The 13,052-nt window shown below is 42.4% G+C and overlaps 1 pseudogene; it reads left to right on the top strand.

The window, feature by feature from the left end:
- The first annotated feature begins 5,944 nt into the window (after positions 1-5,944).
- LOC100949226 lies at positions 5,945-7,367 on the top strand (annotated as a pseudogene).
- The last annotated feature ends 5,685 nt before the right edge of the window (positions 7,368-13,052 follow it).

The following is a 13,052-nucleotide window of genomic DNA, read 5'->3' on the forward strand; positions in this document are numbered from 1 at the left end:
AAGAGTAACTATTGAAAAAGATTTGCATATGCCAGGCTGAAAGGAAACTGAGACTTGAGAAAACTGTGGTTAGAGGATCTACTCTGGTTGAGGTTCTTAGTGATCAAAGTCAAGCTTAATTAGTCTTCCTGTCCATAAAATGGGCACATATTCAATTTAAGAGATTGCATTTAAAACTATTTAAAACAATAGCAAAACTGGGATAATATTTAGTTATATGTTTGAGGGTTATCTAAAAGAATATGTAAAGAAAGAATTAAAGATGGGAGAAATATAAATATAAAATGGAACACTCAAGGGCAGTGTCTGTCAGGACACATTTATTTACTGATTTCTAGGTAGATGCTTCCATGCCAAACATATATTCCCATATGAAACAGTATCTATAGTACAACCAGACCATCTTCAAAAAAAGAAATTTTAAATTGATTCTATTTTTTAATTGTATGGTCTTGACTCTCCTCTCTGTTTTACATTTGAGCTGATATTACCTTGGACCTAAATGAAGGTATAAATAAAAATCTGAAATTAAAGCAAAGATTAAAGATTATTTATAATATATAAGGCATAAAACATTGTTGCCACCAAAACTGACCAGATTGCTGTGGTCTTGAATAAGCGTTCACCTCAATTTGGAGAAATGGATCTGTGTAGAAAATAGAGATCAGAAACACAGACCGTTGTTCACATTCTTAACCTGCTAAGCAGATTCTTCATGTGTGATTTATACTATCCTTTATTGCCAGGCAACCATAGCAAACACTTTTTTCTTTTTAATCTTTGGGAATTATTTTGTTGCAGTGAATACACAGCTCAGACAATGCTATCACGTCACTAATATAATTTGCTGTATACACTGCCTGCCAGATCATCTATAGAGCAAAGTTGTATCGCATCTACTCACATAAAATAAGGACCCCATGTCCTCACCAGAGTGAATCTTCACTATATTTTAATAAATGTTGAGAGCTTGTTTGTTTTGTTTTTTGAGCCCAGCCCTCACCTGGAATTCTGTGCACCATGCCCAGGCCAGAGATCACAGGATGGAAGAGGAGAGACGAGGGGGTGAGCGTGGATGAAGGAGACGAGGGAGGAAGGGAGAAATGGGACATTTTTCAAATTACAAAGCTGTGAGTGCCTAATTTTTATAAGAAAATCCCCAGTTTCTAAAATAAAAGCAGTATTATAACATCTACTCATCTACTCTGAAAAAGCAGACAAACACGCTTCCAGGAAAGAGAAGAGAAGATGGTGCTACATAATTTAATTCTACATTCTAACCAGTCTTTTGTCACATCCTATATATAATCATGTGAAACAACTCATTTTTAAAATGGTCTCAAGTCAAAGGAAGAGTACAAGATGAAAATTTATGTAAGACTGAGGGTGTTATGTCTTTCTTTTGCAAAGATTTCTTATTGTTATATTGTTCTCAACAATAAAAAAGAGCCCTTCATATATAAGCAAAGAAATGCTGCTTATAACTATTTTCTTGGTAATATGGCAAATATTTGGAGGGGTAACATATACCTACAAAAATAACTCATGAGTCAAAAATCATTCCTGTGGGAAGTACTTTTTAAGGGTATATAATTAACCTCCAACAAAGGCAAGTGAAGGGCACCTTTCAAAGGCCCCTTCCCGCACTGTAGAATTAGTGTGCTTTTCCTTTCTCTTCTAAATACAAAATGACTTTCTTTCATTCTCCTCCCACACACAATTTCAAATAAACCATGCCATACGAAGCTTTTTAAATACTGAGATAAGACATTTAAAAGATCAAACTAACATCTGAAAATGGTTCTTTAACGTTTTATAAATATTTAGAGATTTTGCATGCAAATTCACTAATTTTATGATTTTTGACTGTCAACATTCTTTAATAACTGAAACTTAGACAACTAAATAATGCTCAGATATGTTGCTATCCTCAACACATCCGGTGTCCATCTTCCAATCTGAGGGAAAAAATGAAGGAATTTATCATTTCCCTGAATCTTTAAATTGTGGCTGAAATAAGCAAAAAGAATCTTGGCAAATTATTAAATGTTAATAAATATTACCCTAAACAATGAGTCGAACAAATTAACACAGTAAATGGGTTTATGTCTTAAGACACAGAGAATGCAGAGGGAGCCCCTGAGATCCTCCCACCACTGACGTTCTTCTTCCTGAACCTGATACAACAGATGTGTCCAGTAACCACCATTTTTATCAGGCCATTTCATCTGTCTCTAAGAAGTAAAGTGTTTTCTTTTGGGAACTGGCAAAGAAAAGCATTAGCTTGGCAATCCCTGGGTCTGTATCAAAGACTGAATTGAGTCAACCCACAGTAAAAGAAGATTCTGGCACCTAATAAAGTGTGTATGGACTTAGCCTAATCATTGGTTAATCTGACCACACACTAAATCACTTTAGAATCTAAAAATGCAGATTCTCGGGCTCTGGAATCAGGGTTTCTTAAGACACTAGAGCTGAGGGGAATGGAGAAGACAGAACAGATGAGCCCCATGTTCAAAACCGCATGGCAAACAAAGGGGGGAGCTAAGAGAGCCCAAGTCCCCTAAGACTGAAGATGTTCAGTTACCAATTTCTCTGGGCCATCTCATGTTACTTTTTCTCAAATTAAGCAATTGTTATTGATACCTTCTAGGTCTTTTTCCTCCCGCTTATATTCCAATCATTTCCAACAGCAGTGAGCACAAAGTCCAGCCTCTTCACTGTGGCCTGGAGGCTGGGCTTGCTTTCTAGAAATGGGGAGGAGACAGTCAACACAGGACCCCACCATTGGAAGGGCCTGAACCTGATTTAGTGCTCTGCTGTCATCCTCTTGAAATCCTTTTTTTTTTTTTTTTTAATAAAGAAGTCCTCTACATTTTGTGTAGCCAGCCATGCCTAGAGGATGCCCATGATCTGGGTCCAGCCTACCTCCATCCCCTCTCCCTCTACTGCCTTCTTCCTCTCCACACCCAGCCTCCCTGGCTTGCTTCATGTCCCTCCCACCTGCTGCATTAATGTCCATCTCTAATGCTCGCGACTGCTGCTGCTGCTTCCACTGGGAGCACGTGGTCATGGCTCACCCTCATCAATGCTCAGTACATTACCTATTTTATTTTCTTCACAGAACTTATGAGCACCTGAAATTACCTTCTTTAACTATCTTTGCATATTTATTTATTATCTATTTCTCCTCCCACTAGAATGTTAGCTACTCGCAGGCAGGAATGTTATCAGCATCACTCACTGCTGTGTCTCTGCTCCCCGGATACCCGACAACCAAAAAACATGCAAGAATGATGTGTTGCCTAACTTACCAAGCGATTCACTGATTCACATACTCTGAGAGCCAGTGTATGCTTTCCAGAGCCTCTGCCCTCTGCCCACAATGCCAGTGTGCTGTGAGCAGTTCTGATACTCTGGGGAGGATTTGGAGAGTTTAACGTTTAGTCCACTATAGAAACCACAAGGTGACTTCAGTCAGTCCCCAGGGATCAACCTCTATTTCTGTTGATTCTTAAGTTATTATTACAGATTATTATAAAGGGCCAGTGGATGAAGATAAGGGGAAGGAATCTGAAGGGATTGTCCTCCGAGTTACTGCTCAGCAGTGTGCAGTGTGCAGGCTGCTCTGTGAATATTTCCAACACTGGGAGAGTCCAAACCTGGGCCAAGCAAGTGTTCTTACAGGATGCCACTGAAAGGACTGTTTCTAGCAATGTGGAGTTTGAGATTGCTAAGTCTCCTTTGATTCTGAACTTTTATATTTTTGAAAGTTGAGAAAACCTGTAATGTCAGCTACATCTGACAATGATGGTGGAGTTTTATGCCATTTATTGGCAGGTACCAGTAATAATCCACCACTCAGTTACATCTATTCCCTACACACATACTCCTACCAGACACACACAGAAATATAATAAATGAGAGCACATCATTAAATATTTCTGACCTTAATATGCCCTAAAACAGAATGTAGATAAGCCAGGTCAGGGCATGATCTGGTAAAATGTATTTTAAAATAAGATTGTCAGCTCAGTCTGGTTCAGGATCCTTTCCTACGAGCTTATTGCTTACAGGCATGGAATCCAAAAGGTCAGATTCCAAGCCCTGGGTAAAGGCCAGGCTATGCCATCCAGGATGGGTGGGCATCCAAGCTGAGATATACATTCCACAAGCACTTTCTAAAAGCAATTTGAGGTGGATGTCTCTCCAGACTTCCTCAGTGTACTAGTGAGCTCAGGCTGATATCACAAAAATATGATAGATGGGATGGCTTCAACAACAAATAGTTATTTCTCACAGTCTGGAGGCTGAGAAATCCAAGATCAAGGTGCTGGCAGATCCAGCATCTGATGAGGCTGGCTTTCTGCCTTGTGGACAGCCAATCTTCTTGCTGTATCCCTGTATGGCAGAGAGCAGGGAAAGGGAAGAAGGAAGCTCGCTTGTGTCTCCTTGTACAAGGACACTATCTCATTATAAGGGCTCCATTTTCATGACCTAAGTAACTCCTAAAAGCCCCATCTCCAAGTACCATCACCCTGAAGACTAGGGTTTCAAAATATACATTGGCTTTGGAGAGGTTATAAAGCACCTACATTCGTATATGTATATAATCCAAAATGATTTACAGACGGTCTTTCATCAGCTGCCTGTACCAAATACAATGTATGATCAGCTATTGCATGTAAAACTCATGGCAGAAGCTGTGGTATTTAGGACCACTGTAATTCTTAATAAAAATTCTAGAAACTCAAAAAATATATACACACTTTTGAGAGACACAAGCATTGAGTCTATAGCAGAGCATGAGGCTTAGCTTGAAAGGGTACTTAAGGTCTCATGCATCCCTTCATTACAAATTTAGGTTTCAGGATCCTTCCATCCCGTCCATCCTCAAAACCATGACAATATTTCTAAGGGGGTATGCAAAGAGAAAGACATGGCTGAGCTCAGAGCAGGCCTTGACTCAGCCTGCTGCTACCCTGCCACATGGAACGGGAGGGAGAGAAAGTGCTACCTGAACCTTTGCCTTTTAATTACATTGATCCTTAGCAGTAACAAAGAACAAATGTGTCTCAATCCTTCCCTGGAGATTGAGCGATCAGGTTATCAGCCTCTTTCTGGAAGGACCGGGGCAGGAGGAAAGAAGAATCAGGGAGCCTGAAGAGGAATAAGAAGACTTGATAAGAGACAGCCTCTTCTATAGTCATGGATTTTTAAATATGTTAAAACATACTTCCAAACCTCAACAATATAAGGTAAGGAAGGAGAAAGAGAGACTACATGTAAAAAGCCTGTATAGGGTAATTTTCAAAGAACTTAAGGGAATTACATAAAGCTGCTTAGGAGCAATGCTTCAATAAACCACCACAAAGAATTTCCCAGCTCAACAAGCCAGTTTACTTCAGTAGATAAAGAGATCCTGGCAATATTGTAAGCTATTAATTTGGTAAGCAAATCTGTTCCTTATAAATTGAACAAGAGTGACTGCAGATTTTAAATCAGTGGGTACTGAATTAACGCCTTCCCCATATAGAATAGGTCTCCTTTCCATAGCACTGGACAATTCTTAGTCAATGCTGTGTTCGAACCCACTGCTACCTGGAAATGTGAACTATGAAACCCACAGAGGTTCCTGGGGAAGCACTTGATGCTGGTGCTTCAATTAGGCAATGGGCTTTCCCTAAGAGATTGCCTGGTGTTAGGACCATGGCAGAGAGCGTGTTTTAAGTATCCCTCAAATACTCATAAGTATTTGACTAAGCCATCCTTGAAAGGCTTAGATCCCAACTGCTGGCAAGGAATTGAAATCAAAGTCAATGTAAAATCAGGGTCAGTGAAATGGTGTGGTCTTTCATTTTCTTTAAAGTTAGCCTATTGGGCCCCACAGCCTCAGAATCAAAGCCAGTTCTTGGCCTAGTCCTGTCCCACAGTCACATGCCTCCTCTTTCCATTCAACATGACAGACACCGCTGTGTTCTTCATCAAGGACTTCCTGGCAGGTGGAGTGGCCGCGGCCATGTCCAAGACCACAGTAGTGCCTGTGGAATGAGTCAAGCTGCAGCTGCAGGTGCAGCATGCCAGCAAGCAAGTCACCATGGATAAGCAATACAAGCTCATTACAGACTGCAGGCCTGTACCCCAAGGAGCAGGGAGTCCTGTCCTTTTGGTGTGATAACAGGCCAATATCATCCAATACTTCCCCACCCATGCTCTCAACTTTGCCTTCAAAGATAAATATAAGCAAATCTTCCTGGGTGGTGTGGACAAATGGATCCAGTTTGGGTGCTACTTTGCAGAGAATCTGGCCTCAGGTGGTGCCACTGGGGCCACGTCCTTGTGTTTTTTACACCCTCTTGATTTTGCTCGTACCTGTCTAGCAGCTGATATGGGTAAAGCTGGAGTGGAAAGGGAATTCAGAGGCCTTGGTGACTGCCTGATTAAGATCTACAAATCTGATGGGCCTGGGGGCCAGTACCAAGGCTTTAACCTGTCTGTCCAGGGTATTATCATCTACTGAGCTGCCTAGTTTGGTATCTATGACACTGAAAGGGAATGCTTCCAGATCCCAGGAATGCTCACATCATCAGCAGTTGGATGATTGCACAGTCTGTCACTGCCATTCCTGGGTTGACTTCCTATCCGTCTGACACTGTTCGCCGTTGCATGATGATGCAGTCGGGGTGCAAAGGAACTAACATCTACACCAGCACGTGTAGCAGCCCGTATAGCCTATGGCTAAGAGGAGTGAGAGTTATAAGAAATACCTGTAATGGAACACCTTGGTGAAAAGGGCATGGAGAGAGATTTGGTTCTAACAAGCATGAGTGAGCTCGAGAGATGAGAGCAGTGGTGAATTGGCAGTCTCTACACCTGTGGTGTTGAGAAGCACGAGCTCAGCCTTATATTAAGCTGGAGGAGAAGGCAGTCAGGAGGCATGCGCATTCTATCACGGATCCACTTACTCTGTCTCCTCTCCTGCCTGCAGAATGCCAGCACGGCATCTCTGCTGAAGATTACCAAGCTCTGCTAAAGACTAAGAGCTATCTGTTCTAAGAAGACCTTTACTCTCTCTAAGATACTGTCTCTCTCTCTCCAGCTAAAGTAGGTAGCCCTCAAGCACCTACGAGAAACTGTTCCTGAGCAAGGTAGCTTAGTGGTCCGTGTCCAGAACCTACCTAAGCTGGGCCCGAGACCTGGCCAGTCCTGGGCCCTGACAAGCATGATTGACTGCTGGAGGAAGATCCTTCATGATGAAGAAAGCAAAGCTTTTCAAGGGTGTATGGTCCAGTGTTCTCAGAGGCATGGGTGGTGCTTTTGTGCTTGTCTTATATGATGAAATCAAGAAGTACACATAAGTTATTTCCTAGTTTCCCCCTGTGAACAGACATGTTGGATTATATGACAGATCTTGACCATTCTTGACAGGCTCATGGCTGTCTATTGATCAGTGGGAAATCTTTACTGGTTGAAAATGCAAAGCAATAATATTCATCTGACCAATTTTCTCTTAAGCCCATTTCCATGATGATGACGGGACTCAATTATATTTTTTTATTTCAGTCAGTCCTGATGAACAACAAATTTGGAAAAATAAAAATACATAAAATTAAAAGAAATTAGTCTATTGGATTCCATCTTTGCCATTAGCTCTCTGGGGAGCCTCAGCAAGGGACTATGATGGAGAGGCCTCATCTAGTGAATGGGATAAGGACCCTGTCTTGAAGGGTAACTGGGAGCACAATATCAAAAAAGGAAGATGGAGGTGGAGGGTCTCCACAAACTACCATTCTGTAGTTGGTAATTCACACTATAGCTTTTCTTTAAGTATTCTCATTAAAGAGCCTAAGAGCCAAGGGGATCACAAGGTCACTTCATATGATGCCTTTACATAGCAGATGAAAATCTGAGTCCTGCCCAGCATGACATCGAGAGCTTTGGATTAGAATGAGGACATGAACCCAAGATCTTCCCATGTGGGGCACTTTCTGCCATTTCCTTCCTCCTCCAGGAGCCAAGTCTTTAGGACAACAGCTGCGTAAAGCAGCAGAGCTAAAAAAGAAGTCAAGTTTTTCACAGAACACACAGTGGCAAGGCTCTATGGTCCAGCCCATCCTCCAGGATCAGAATGATAACAGCTCCACTTGTGGATGCTCTGCCAGGCCCCTAATGCTGTGCTACATATTTTAGCTCATTCATTCCCAGCAGCTCTGCTTTCACAGAAAGGGAGCAGCCACCAGAGTGCCATCCAAGCAACTTTCTAAAGGTTGGATAGCAGATAACATGTGAACTGGCATCAAATCGAAGCCCACCTTTGCTAAGGTCCCTGCTTTCATTATAAAGAACTGGGTGAGCTGAGAAAAACAAAAGGAAGTTTGGAAACGTAAAATCTTCTGGTGTTACAGCAATCCCGATTAGAGCTGTTTAAGAGGCCCCCGTGGAGCTTATGTAACCCTCTCCAGGAGACCACACCAGGGTATCCACAGGAGCTGCTGCCACTGGGGAAATAAAAAAGAAACAGAGGGAGGGAGGTAAGGAAAAAGAAAGAAGGAAAGGAGAAAGGAAGAGAAGAAAGGAGGAAGAAAGACAGGGAGGGAAGAAAAACATCACTATGCTGCTCAATGCAGAGACAAGAGGGCAATATTGACTTAAAAAAAAACTGAATCAGACATCAACCAATCCAGCTTGAGAAGCAGAGAGGAACTTAGTCTGCTGCAGAGGAATCATTTCATTATTGTTTCAGTGCTGTGTGCTCTTGGGCCAGATGCGTGGGGAAAGGTGAATGGGCAGAGACAAGGGAGGAGAGTCTGTAGCTGTAAAACCGCCTTCAATCACTGCACCGTGCGGCTTACAGAGAATGTAAGTTCTACAAAACAGCCCCTTGACAGGGGATGTAAGAGAAACTCTGCAGTAAGAAAAAGAAAAAATTAAAATTAAAGAATCCGCTGCTGCTTTCACCTTGGGTCTGGCCCTCTGTTTGGAATTGTTCAGCCAGCGGCAGACCTAACACGGCACAAATGCCGTTCCACAGAAAACATTTGTCTCATCAGGATTTGCTTACTGGTCCCATCTGTTTAACAGGATTGCTCATCACCTCAAAGTTAACTAAAATCTGTTTGTTATCAACAAATTACATAAGAGTCTGGTAAATATTTTATGAAAAGAATTATAAATATTCCCTTCTCGGTTCACAGGAATAAGTGATATTTTCTGATGCCTGTCACTCCCATAGCCTGCTTAACCACCCTTCCAGGGGACAAAAGGACATTTTCAGAGCTAGGGTGGCTTGCCATGAAAAGCAGAGAAATTTCTAATCCCAGGGAAGGATGACTACCTGTTATTTCCACCCAAGGGGCATCACTGTCTCTCTTAAATCAAAGCGTCCAAAAAATCGGGAAGGACTAACGTTTACGTTTTCCACCATATCAGTTTAAGAGGGCGAAAGAAAATCTAAGGCAGAAATTATTGTTGCCTTCAAAGACTGTGCAGGGTGGTAGAAAGTGTACAATGTGAGAGCCAGACAGACCTGGACTTTAATCCTGGCTCTGTTGCCCCCTGTCTGTATGACCTTGGGAAAGTTACTTAACCTCTCAAGGTCTCCATTTTCTACACAAAGACCCTGTTGGTAAATGAAATGCACAGACCACTTGGGGACTCATAGTAATATAATAGCAACAATGACACTGATAGTAGCTCCTGTTACACAGTCAATGTGTTTTGGTTTTCTGTCTTCCTACTCATATTTTTCAGGGATATCACAAAAAGTAGGAGCTAAACCTGTTCTGTGAGAGAGTGACGGCAGAACTGAAATGGAAGAGTAAAAGCTACAGAAAAATGAATGGCAACACAAAATATAGAAAAGATCTTTCACGATGGAGGCAGTGCTGAGATAGCACAAACTTCCTCGGACATGAAAGGTTCTGTGGCAGCAGAGGATCACGACACAGGCATTATGTCCAAATCTATGCTTCCATGACAGACAGAATACATCTTCACTCATTCACCTAATATTTCCTGGACACCTATGCATGGTACCTGTCCTGTGTCCTCGTTTCTAAAGAGAGGAAGTTAAGACTACTCCGAAGTTGGTGATGACTATTCACTAAGATATGTAAAGTTCTTTGCAGAGCGCCAGGCACACAGACCTCCATGAGTGCTAGGATTATTGTGCACTATAACATTGCACTATCGTTATCATGTGATAATGAAGCTCTTCCAGGTCCTAATGTTAGGATTTGAAGATACGATGTCATAAAGCAGAATAATACGTCACAACCTTCTCCTCAAAGAGCTCACAGTTCAGTCATATGGTAGAAAGTGGTAGTGACTTGCTCTTAAATGATACAGATCACAAGCCTGGCTCTGCTGCTTCCTAGAAATGTGATGTTGGATGTACCAGTTAAATACGTGAATATTTTTCTTCATCTATGAACTACGTCATAGATAAAGATGCTTATACCTACATCATAGATATTAAATATGTAAGACTGGCTATGAAAAAAGTATTTTTAAGCTGCAAAATGCTCTGCAAATATAAAGAATCATCAGAGCACCAGGGTGTATGACTTGAACATGTTTTCCTTAGGGGACATATTTTATCTTCCCATCATATGCTTTGCTTGTGCTCAGAATGTGTGTATGTTCTGGGAACATGGCTTAACAAATATCTGATGGAAGTGTACAAGTGCTCGGCCCTTTTGTCCTTCCCAGGAAGCATCATTCATTCATCCATCCATCCATCCATCCATCTCTCTTTCCAAAATTTGTTCTCCAGACCTCAGAGGGTAGAACGGGTCAGAGGTGAGTGTTCTTCAGCTCAATATTGGGAAAACCTTCAACCATTAGAGCTGCCTAACTATGGAAGTGTAGTGAGCTCCTAGCTACAGAGGTTGCTATGATAGAGTCTAGGATCCTAGTCACATGTTCAGAACTGGCTAAATCATTTAGGGAACTCAAAACAAAATGAAAATGTAGGATTCATTTTTTAAAACTCATTAAAAATTTCAAGACAGCCATAACATCACATTAAACCATTTTTAGGTCTTTCTAAGAGTAGGACCCTATGCAATTACATGGACCCCACACCCAGCAATCAAGCCTTATATGTGTTTGCTACATTAGGTAGAAAGACCAGCTGACCTCTGAAACATTTTCCAGCTCTGAGACTCTAGGACAAGACCACAGGACCATGTCCATTCCTGATCCCACCAAAGCCTGGTATGCAGTGGAAGTGCTGGGAATGAGATTTTGAAGACATGCCTGACACTGTGTCTGCTCACAGTGTGGTATAGGAATAATTTTGTCACTAATGCATGAAAGGATGATCCATGGATTGAAAGACATTCTACCCACAACCCTCAATTGGAATGAACAGTTGTGTGCTTTGAATCTAGCCCCACAAGGGTCTAGGTTTGTATCTTGGCCCTAGAAACATTAGAGGGAGAGGGAGGCCAAACAAGGAACAGGACAGAAATACTTCAATGTGAAGACAGGTCCATGCTTTCAACTACCTTTCTGCTTGGGCCAGGAACTAAACCTATAATACTTGAAACCTGTAAGGCCTGGGTTCTCACCTCTCAGCATCTCGCTCTTCCCAGGCCCCGGCTGACACCCAGCCTTCCTACTTGCTGGGAGTGCCTTTATGCTTGTGCCACTTTTCAGTGAATATTTAAAACTATTCTACTGGGTTCTTTTGTGTTTCTTTAGCCACAGAGACCTGGGATTCCTGTCTGTCACTTGTTCCCTGACAGGGAACAATCCTTGGAGGCCTTAGACAAGTCCTTACACCTTAAGGAGACCTACTTCCCATTCTCCAACCCACTTGGATTCCCCCAACTCCACACAGCCTGGCACCTGATGACATATGTCATAGCCTCCTCACACCTGCATGGGAGTGAAGGCTTTTTGTGGGCAGGCACCAAAGCCACATCTGGCTCCTTCTCAGTTGTGATTCCCACATCAAAAGTCATCCGGATGAACCTTGTGTTGTGATACCTCTACCTCCTTCCCTGTGGGTTGGATTCTTTCCCTCTGACTCTAAGACCTATTCCTTAGGGGCTGGGTGGAGAATCTGAAGCCGAGGGACCCTTGGGCTACTCTTCCCTAGCCTGAGTTAGGGGTGGGGGCCAGAGCATATCAAAGTTTGTGTATTCAGACCCATCTCCTTATCCCACCCTCAAGTGGACAGGGAGACACTGGACCCTGCTTGGACATGATTTGTTCCTTGCCCTATCTTCTCAGGACAGAAATAACTTGTTAACTTGTATGATATGTAGAATCAGGGCAGAGCTATGTCTCTGATACTCAATAAATGGCCTTGAAGTCCCCAGGTCCATGCAGATAACTATTTTACAAGTGCTTGGAAGACCACCCTAATCCCTTTCTTCTCACTGTCCCTCTTGATCACCTTAAATCTTCTCCTTAAAATTTATCCCTAGTAATCTCCTTGGTCTGAATGTCCTAACTAGACCTCCAGGCTTTGGAAAAGTCTGGGTCATGTCTTGTAACAACCAGGCACCTCCTAATTACCTCTATTACCTCCCCTTCTGCATAGCCTCAGCTTTACCTCACAGACTCCAACAGTCAAACACCTCAGAACAAACCCGTGTGCACTGGATCCCCCAGAGAAAGCATTAGCTTGGCCTCAGAGGGTAAGGGCTGCTTTTGAAAGTACATCACACTCCTCTAAGATTTCCACATCCCTAGGCCTTTCCAAGGGCTCACATTGAACTACTCCCTAGGCTTTGCTCCTACAAATCATATCTCCTGGGAAATTTTTCAAAGGTCTTTCTTTAAAAATCAAGTTGTTCCCTCTCTGCTTTGCCTTGCCCATGGTTGTCATCTGATCTGTACTAATTGAATCTCTGTAGACCAGTCTGAGTCCCGACTGCCCACATAGCTTCTCTTGACTTCTCTGTCTCTGTCTGATGCATAGGTCAAATAGTCTCCACCTCCTAGCTTAGAAGCCTTTGGTTTTATCTAATTAACTGCCAGGTCTTTTATTACACTTCCCTTCTTCCTACCTTCCTCAACATGCACACACACACTTGGGC

The sequence above is a fragment of the Otolemur garnettii genome, unplaced genomic scaffold (assembly GCF_000181295.1).
Source record: "Otolemur garnettii isolate 467f Iridium unplaced genomic scaffold, OtoGar3 scaffold00022, whole genome shotgun sequence".
NCBI classification, from domain to species: Eukaryota; Metazoa; Chordata; class Mammalia; order Primates; family Galagidae; genus Otolemur; species Otolemur garnettii.